Raw genomic sequence first — 7,992 nt, forward strand, 5'->3', positions numbered from 1 at the left:
TTTTTGGCAAATATCTTACTCCTATTATAAAGAAAACACTAAGAACTTAATTTAGGCTTTTAGAACATTCTATCTTCCTTCTACCATTATCAACAACTGAATGAGCTACCATTTGCTTCAGGTGCAAGCTTTACTTGAGGTTCTGCCAAAAAAAAAAATAAATAAATAAAAATTGATAGGTGACATATTAAAGGAACTTTGAATTAGCAAGCAGAGATTGGTATACAGTTTCCCTCTGATTTGGTAACATATCCTCCATTGAAATTATTGACGTATAATAACCATGTATGCTTCTTATAAAGGTTGAATTGGGCTCACGAACGGGGGCTACCAAACAAATGCTGCTTGATATTCTTGAGGACATACATGAAATACGACGTATTTGTATTATGTGAAGAAATTGTACCCTTCAGAAAAATGATGAGAAGGAATGCTCTGTTCCTTGGAAAAGCATATGGCTGAGGGTAAGTCATAAGGTTGATTCATCATCATAGTAAATCAAGTTGTGGAATTGAACATATTGTCAATTTGTCAATCATTCCTGATTTGAGTGTTTCTTCTGCAGAGGAGGAAGAAGAAATTGAAATGCTTTTATAAAAATATCTCCAAAGGTAGTTCATGGCATCCTTCAATTCTATGCAGAGTATATAGGGTGGTTGCTGGCTACCGTTGCATTGTGTGATATCATTTATTTCTATTTTTAACAGAAATCATGCGGGAAGCATCACATGCTGTAGTTCAGACATCTGCAACCCTTAACCCATAAATATTTTCCTAGCTGTGATATTATATAAATAACTATTAGAGAATTAAAAATTTCGTGAAATAGGTGTGTGTTTTGAGTGTAATTTTGCTACAGTTGTTACTTAATAAAAAAAAAAAGTGACAGTATGAGATAATGTTTTCTTTTAATCCAATAAATAAGCCGTCTTTATTTATGATCCTCATTTTGTTAATTGACCTCAGATATCTTTAGCTAAGCTTGTAGTAGTTTCTGAACATAGTTTTAAAAAAAATTGATTTATTGAAGCTGTTTCACAGTCTTTCAATTTTTTTTGTAAAAGCTAGGCTTTATGAAGTTTTTTTTTTTTTCATTTGTGGTCATTGTTAGTTAAGAACAGCATGGACCTACTAAAAATTTTGTTCTATGCATTCTTTATCTCAGTTAACTATCCTCTCACTAATGTCTTGAAACTGCAGGTGTGAATCTTGTCATGGTCAGGCAGAGAGGCTTCTTGATTCAGCGAAATGGAAGATTCCATTGCAGTCAACCTTAGGTTAATTGCCAACCCTTCTCTTTTTCCATCTATTTTTTAATCTACAAATTGAATTTTAAATGAAAACATTTGTGCTACATGAAGTAATGGCAGCCTTCTGGTCAGCTGTCCCAATATGCCTTTCATCATGTTACAATGATTTAAGTTGTTCACTCAATTTATATTCTCTTATCAGAGTACAAGAAAAAAAACATTTAAGTTAACATTTCTTTAAATTTGTCTAAGAGCACTAGAAATAAAAAATAAGATAGTACATATAAATCTGTTAATTTTGCAAATATACTTGGAACTTAATGGAGGATTTGGCCGTTTTTGTGAAATTTGTGTTTAAAATATGAAATATTTTAGATTATTGAGGGTAGCATTTAATAAAAAATATCAGTGAACTTTATTTATCATAGGAGTTATCCAGTAGTACACTAGTCATTTATCGTGCTATGAGCATTGTTAAACAATATATTTTCTTGGTTCATTCCTAACAACTATTTTTATTCAAAACTTAGGGATCTTTCCATTATTTACTGATGGTCTTTTCTCTTATCAGCTCTCGGAGGCTTGAGGTAAGCAGAGTGGAACTTCTTCTTCAGGTTAGGACATTTTGTATTGCAGTTGGTGCTTTGTTGCAAGTAACGAGCTCTCTGAGTAAACTAAAATGATCATTTCTTGAATGATTAGCAGCTTTCTTTTTGTTAAATTTCATGTACATGTACTGTTAGGATACTTGACATGTCTGTAACTCTTTACTTTAAGAACAATGTCATAGCATACAGAGTGATGCAATTTTCTAATTAACATGACTCCTTAAGCACAAGTTTGAGGCCCTCCATAGCTCCACTCTCAAGTGGGTTCTACAATTTGACACTATGCTGAGACTTTAAATATTAGGCACGATATTAGTAGCAGTAGAACCCGATATAAGAGGATGGTGTCTCTCTCTGGTCTTTCGTTCGATATCTTTTACCCACTTAACCTCCCTACACAATTACAAATTTTTCCTACAAGTAACTAATTTTTTCCTTATCTTTTTCACATCTCTTTTCAATTTTAAGTATATGGTTGTATCATATATTTTACTAAATCTTAGATACCTTGTATTAAAATTATTTATTAACATAACAACTGAGTATATGTACTGATGAACCTTGTCAATTTATAGTCATCTTTGAATTTTTTGCCACTTAGAGGCCTGCCAGACTGGCAAAGAAGTTGACTCTAGCTTCTTTGTGGTCGCTTAGAGCAGTTAAGAAGAATGTAAGAGGAAATATTATGAAGTAAACAGTCACATTTGAGAATACATTTTACTCGTCTTACAACATTCAAGGTTAACTCTTAATTCTATTTATTTCATTCTGTCTCAAATCTGTAATGTACTTTTATAGTTTTTGCAGTGTCACTAAAATATTATGGCTTAATCAAATTTGAGAAGTGAGCAATGGTAATCAATCAAATTACGAACTGAGATTATTCCAATGTTTGATTATGCCATTCTAATGGATATTGAACATCAATATTATAAGGAAACCGCATGATTAGGGGATTCAGCAATAATCACTCTGTCAATCACATCTGCTATATACAGCAAATTGAACTAATTGTGTATTCCTTCTTTAGCTCACTGTGTACTATATAAAGACAAGCACACTAGAATGATATGCAAGCATTTTCACGAGATTTGTGTAAACATTATATGGTATCAATTGGTTCTTCTCTCATGAGAACAACATGTTTTTCCAGCCTCCATGTCGTCCCTCAGTGTTAATTCCACTCTTCCTCCGGTGAATAAAAAAACCTCAGATTCCTCTGAACTTCCATTGATTGCCATCAACACTTCTAGCCAATTTCCATACAAACTCACATCCTCAAATTATCCTTCTTGGCGTGCAACTTTCTTGACCATTCTCATTGGATATGATCTGATGGGATACCTGGACGGCACCAACAAGTGCTCTCCTAAACCCACTGCTGAGTCTTCTCCTGCTGCTGTGGTTAAATATACACATTGGTTCTGAAGGACCAATTGCTCCTTAATGCCATATTTTCATTGGTTTTTGATGCCGTTATGCCTCCAATTGCCATGACTACTACTAGTTATGATGCTTGGCAACACTTAGCCCATCTATTTACAAGCAAATCTGGGGCTCGTATTATGCAACTCAAAGAAGATATGACCCTCGTTCAACGGGGTCCTCGCACGATATTTGAGTTTCTTCATGCAGTCAAGGTGATTGCTGACGAGCTCTCTCTGATTGATGCACCAGTTTTAGATGATGATTTGACCTTGTATGTCTTAAATGGTCTTGGTCCAGAATTTGGAGACATAGCGGCACCTATTCGCACCCGCGAATCTACTTTGTCCTTTCCGGAATTGCATGATCTTTTGGTTGGTCACGAACACTATATCAAACGTATGGATGGAAATATTTCGACCCTGGTTGTTACCACCAATTCATCTCAGTGAAAGTCATCGAACGGTCGTTTCAGAAACAGCAAGAACAGGCCCAAATCACAACCGCAAAACAAGCAATTCTCTCGAAAGCCGTTGATTGTATGTCAACTGTATGATCTACCTGGTCACTCTACCAAAAATTGTGACAAATCACAAGCTCGACCAGCTGCAAATTGCTCCACTTCTTCCGCACCAAAGAATGAAAAATGGCTTCTTGATTCCGCTGCCTCCCACAATATTACATGGCAAATCTCTCAATTCACTCAGAATATGATGGGCAAGATGAGGTTGTTCTTGGCAATGGTACAGGTTTAAAAGTTGCACACATTGGCTCCACCACTCTTCCTTCTACCTCCCGGTCTCTAGCTTTAAAAGAAACCATGCATGTGCCTCTTATTCATAAAAATCTGATTTCTGTTCACAAGTTTAGTCATGATAATAATGTGATTGTTGAATTTCATCCATTTTTTTTATCTTATGAAGGATAGGATGACGGGTGCGGCGCTCATGCGCGATAGGTGTGAAGATGGTGTTTATCCTGTGGCTCTAGAAGCTCCTTCCCGACAAGCTTATACACTTACCTTGGCTGGTACTTGTGTCTCCTTCGACCAATGGCACCATCGATTGGGACATCCTACCTCCAAACTTTTATCTTCCCTGATCCGAAGTCATTCATTACCTATGTCTTTGTCTAAGTTCGAGTCGTCTTGTATCTCGTGTCATTGTAATTAGTCTCGACAGTTACCTTTTAGTACAACCTCCCTTAGCAATCATGCTCCGCTCGAATTTTTATATGCTGATGTGTGGGGTCCCTCCCGGGTTCCCTCTGTCGACGGTTATCGTTACTATGTACTATTTGTCAATCATTTCACCAAGTATTATTGGTTTTTTCCTATGAAGTTGGAATCTGATGTTAGCACCATTTTTGTTCAATTAATTGCTATGCTTGAAAATCAGTTTTCTACACGATTTAAAAACTTGTACACGGACAATGGTGTTGAATTTATCAAACTTCGACCCTTCTTGGCCTCATGTGGTATTAGTCAGTACACCACGGCTCCTCACACTCCCCAACAAAATGGCACAGTTGAATGTCGCCATCGCCACATTGTTGAAATTGGAATGTCTCTGTGGCATCATGCCTCGGTTCCGTCCACCTACTGGACTTATGCATTAGACACTGCTGTTTATCTTATTAATCACCTTCTCACACTCTTACTTGCTCGCAATAGCCCCTTTGAAGCCATATTTAATAGTGTTCCCGATTATCACAAATTAAGAGTTTTCGGTTGTCAATGTTATCCTTGGCTAGTACCTTATCGCAGCTATAAACTTCAATCAAAATCCCGTCCCTGTGTTTTTCTTGGGTATTCCCTAACTTGAAATGCCTTCAAATGTCTAGACTTGCACATTGGCAAGCTTTTTCTCTCTCGACATGTCACATTTGATGAAACGGTTTTCCCTTTTAAGTAGTCCCCACCTTATCTCCCTACCACTATCTAATCTCCTAGTTCAGCAAATCAATCGCCAACTGTGATCACGCCTGTACCTCTTGTTCGGGTTGCTGCCTCAAATACTCCTTCCTCCACACCTACCACTACTGACACTCCTACATCCTCGTCACCATCCACCCTCCCAGGTATGTCTCCTACTATTGTTAACAACATTCCATCTACTAAGCCATCAGACCCTCCTATTCATACTCATCACATGGTCACTCGTGCCCAAAATAACATCTATAAGCCTGAACAACTATAAGTTACCACCAAATACCCCCTTTTCCCACCTTTGGAGCCTACATGTGTATCTCAAGCTGTAAAGGACCCTCGGTGGCGTAAGGCTATGGCAGACGAATTTACCGCTTTGGTGTCACACAATACTTGGAAGATTGTTCCAAAACCCCCCTAATGCCAATCTGATTGGTTTTAAATGGATATTCAGGGTTAAACGCCATGAAGATGGCACGGTTGATAGGTTCAGGCACGACTTGTGGCGAAAGGATTCAATCAGCGTCCCGGCATTAATTATGTCGAAACCTTCAGTCCTGTTGTAAAACCCACAACTACTCGACTTATGCTATCTTTTGCTTTATCCAACATCTGGCCATTGAAGCAACTTGATGTCAATAATGCGTTTCTTTATGGCCAACTAACTGAGCAGGTGTACATGGCTCAGCCTGCTGGCTTTGTTGATCAGTCCCATCCTGATTATGTATGTGCTCTGCAGAGATCTATTTATGGTTTAAAGCAAGCCTCGAGGGCCTGGTATAATGCATTGAGGAACTGCCTATTGGAGTTGGGCTTCTTCAATTCTCAGTCTGATAGCTCCCTCTTTATTTTCAACCAAAATGGGACTTTGTTCTACCTACGTTCTTGTTTATGTAGATGATCTAATTCTCACAGGCAATAATCATCAATTTTTGCAGCATGTGGTTCAATCTTTGGGTGACAAGTTTTCTCTCAAAGAGGTGTGTGATCTACATTTCTTCCTTGGAGTTGAAGTCATTCCAGTCCATCAGGGTCTATTTCTCTCCCAGAATTGCTATGTCCATGATCTTCTCACTCGTTTAAAGATAACTGGTGCCAAGGAGGTTCAAACTCCCATGTCTACAACTACAAAACTTCTTCTCCACGATGGCACTGCTGGGTGTGATGCTACGGAATATCGTAGCACCATTGGTTCGTTGCAATACCTGTCTCTCACTCGCCCAGACATTGATTTTACAGTGAATCGCCTTGTTTAGTTTATGCACAATGCAATACCTGTCTCTCACTCGCCCAGACATTGATTTTACAGTGAATCGCCTTGTTCAGTTTATGCACAAACCTACTGTGACTCATTGGCAACATGTCAAGCACCTCCTACGTTATCTTAAGCAGACGATTCACTTTGGTCTTCTACTTCGCCGTGAAACCAATCTTGTTCTACGTGGATTTTCAGATGCAGACTGGGGTGGTAATCTTGATGATCGTAAGTCCACTTTCTGGGCAATAATCCCATCAGTTGGAGCACTAGGAAGCAAAAGGCGGTAGCTTGATCCTCCACTGAAGCTGAATATCGGGCCCTTGCCACTGCCACCTCGGACATTGCCTGGATTCAATCCCGTCTTGATGAACTTGGTGTTAAGCTCCATGCTCCTCTACAGCTCCTTTGTGATAATGTTGGAGCCACTCAACTTAGCCTTAATCCTGTTTTGCACTCTAGGATGAAACATATAGCAATTGACCTCCATTTTGTTCGTAACTTTGTTCACCATGGTTGTCTTCAAGTTGCACATGTTCACACAGATGATCAGCTAGCAGATTTACTGACCAAGCCTCTCAGTCGATCTCGCTTCAATTTCCTACGAAGCAGAATCAATGTCGCTGATGGTACATTGATTTTGAGGGGTCGTATAAGGGAACCGCATGATTAGGGGATTCAGCAATAATAACTCTGTCAATCACATCTACTATGTACAACAAATTGAACTAATTGTGTATTCCTTCTTTAGCTCACTGTGTACTATATAAAGACAAGCACACTGGATTGATATGCAAGCATTTTCACCAGATTTGTGTAAACATTATAAATATTCCTCAAACCTTGAATCATATAATGTCATCCCCATGCATATAGAAGCCACTGAAGCTCATAAAAACATTGGCTGGAGGTATATTTGGCATGAACTTGTAGTCCTACCTTGAGGAGCGTGCGGTATGTCCTTGGGTCTATTTATATGCCAATGTTTCTTTTCCTAATGTTTGGCTTATGTTTGCTTTATAATCTTATTCACTTCGTCACATTTTGGCTCTGTAGTTTGCATTTTGGATAACAACTATAAGAATTATTGTTGGTGCAGTAGTTGTATTTTTTATATTGTATTCATAACTCAGGAAAAGGAAAATACTATAAACACGAGAGAACGAGTAAGCTAGACCTTTTTTTTAAATCTTGTTATATTATGAATATTTTCACTCCACTGTGCAGATGGGTACACACACAGCAGTGTCGTTGTTTTTATAGGGAACAATGGAGACTGCTAGGCAAGGAGAAATGGAGAGAGAAATCAGCTAAAGATCAGCTGTGTTTCTATATCTATATCACAAGTCGATGGCTCCTTGCTTCATACGGACCAAATTCAGCAACCAACACATCCCTTTTCGCATACAGTATTTTCTACTATAATTGTATCGAGCTATTAGTCTGTGTATGTCGTGAAGAGCTTCCATTACAAGAATTGAAGTAGGCGTTCCTTTATTCGTCCCTATCCAAATTTTACAGTTATTT

General features: G+C 38.2%; 1 long non-coding RNA gene across 1 annotated transcript; it reads left to right on the forward strand.

Moving 5' to 3' along the window:
- Window positions 1-6: 6 nt before the first annotated feature.
- LOC111386224 lies at window positions 7-3,230 on the forward strand. Its single transcript, XR_002701176.1, has 5 exons — window positions 7-220; window positions 303-464; window positions 566-611; window positions 1,201-1,277; window positions 1,822-3,230. It is a non-coding gene; the product is annotated as an uncharacterized LOC111386224 (long non-coding RNA).
- The last annotated feature ends 4,762 nt before the right edge of the window (window positions 3,231-7,992 follow it).

The sequence above is a fragment of the Olea europaea genome, unplaced genomic scaffold (assembly GCF_002742605.1).
Source record: "Olea europaea var. sylvestris unplaced genomic scaffold, O_europaea_v1 scaffold3470, whole genome shotgun sequence".
Lineage (NCBI taxonomy): Eukaryota > Viridiplantae > Streptophyta > Magnoliopsida > Lamiales > Oleaceae > Olea > Olea europaea.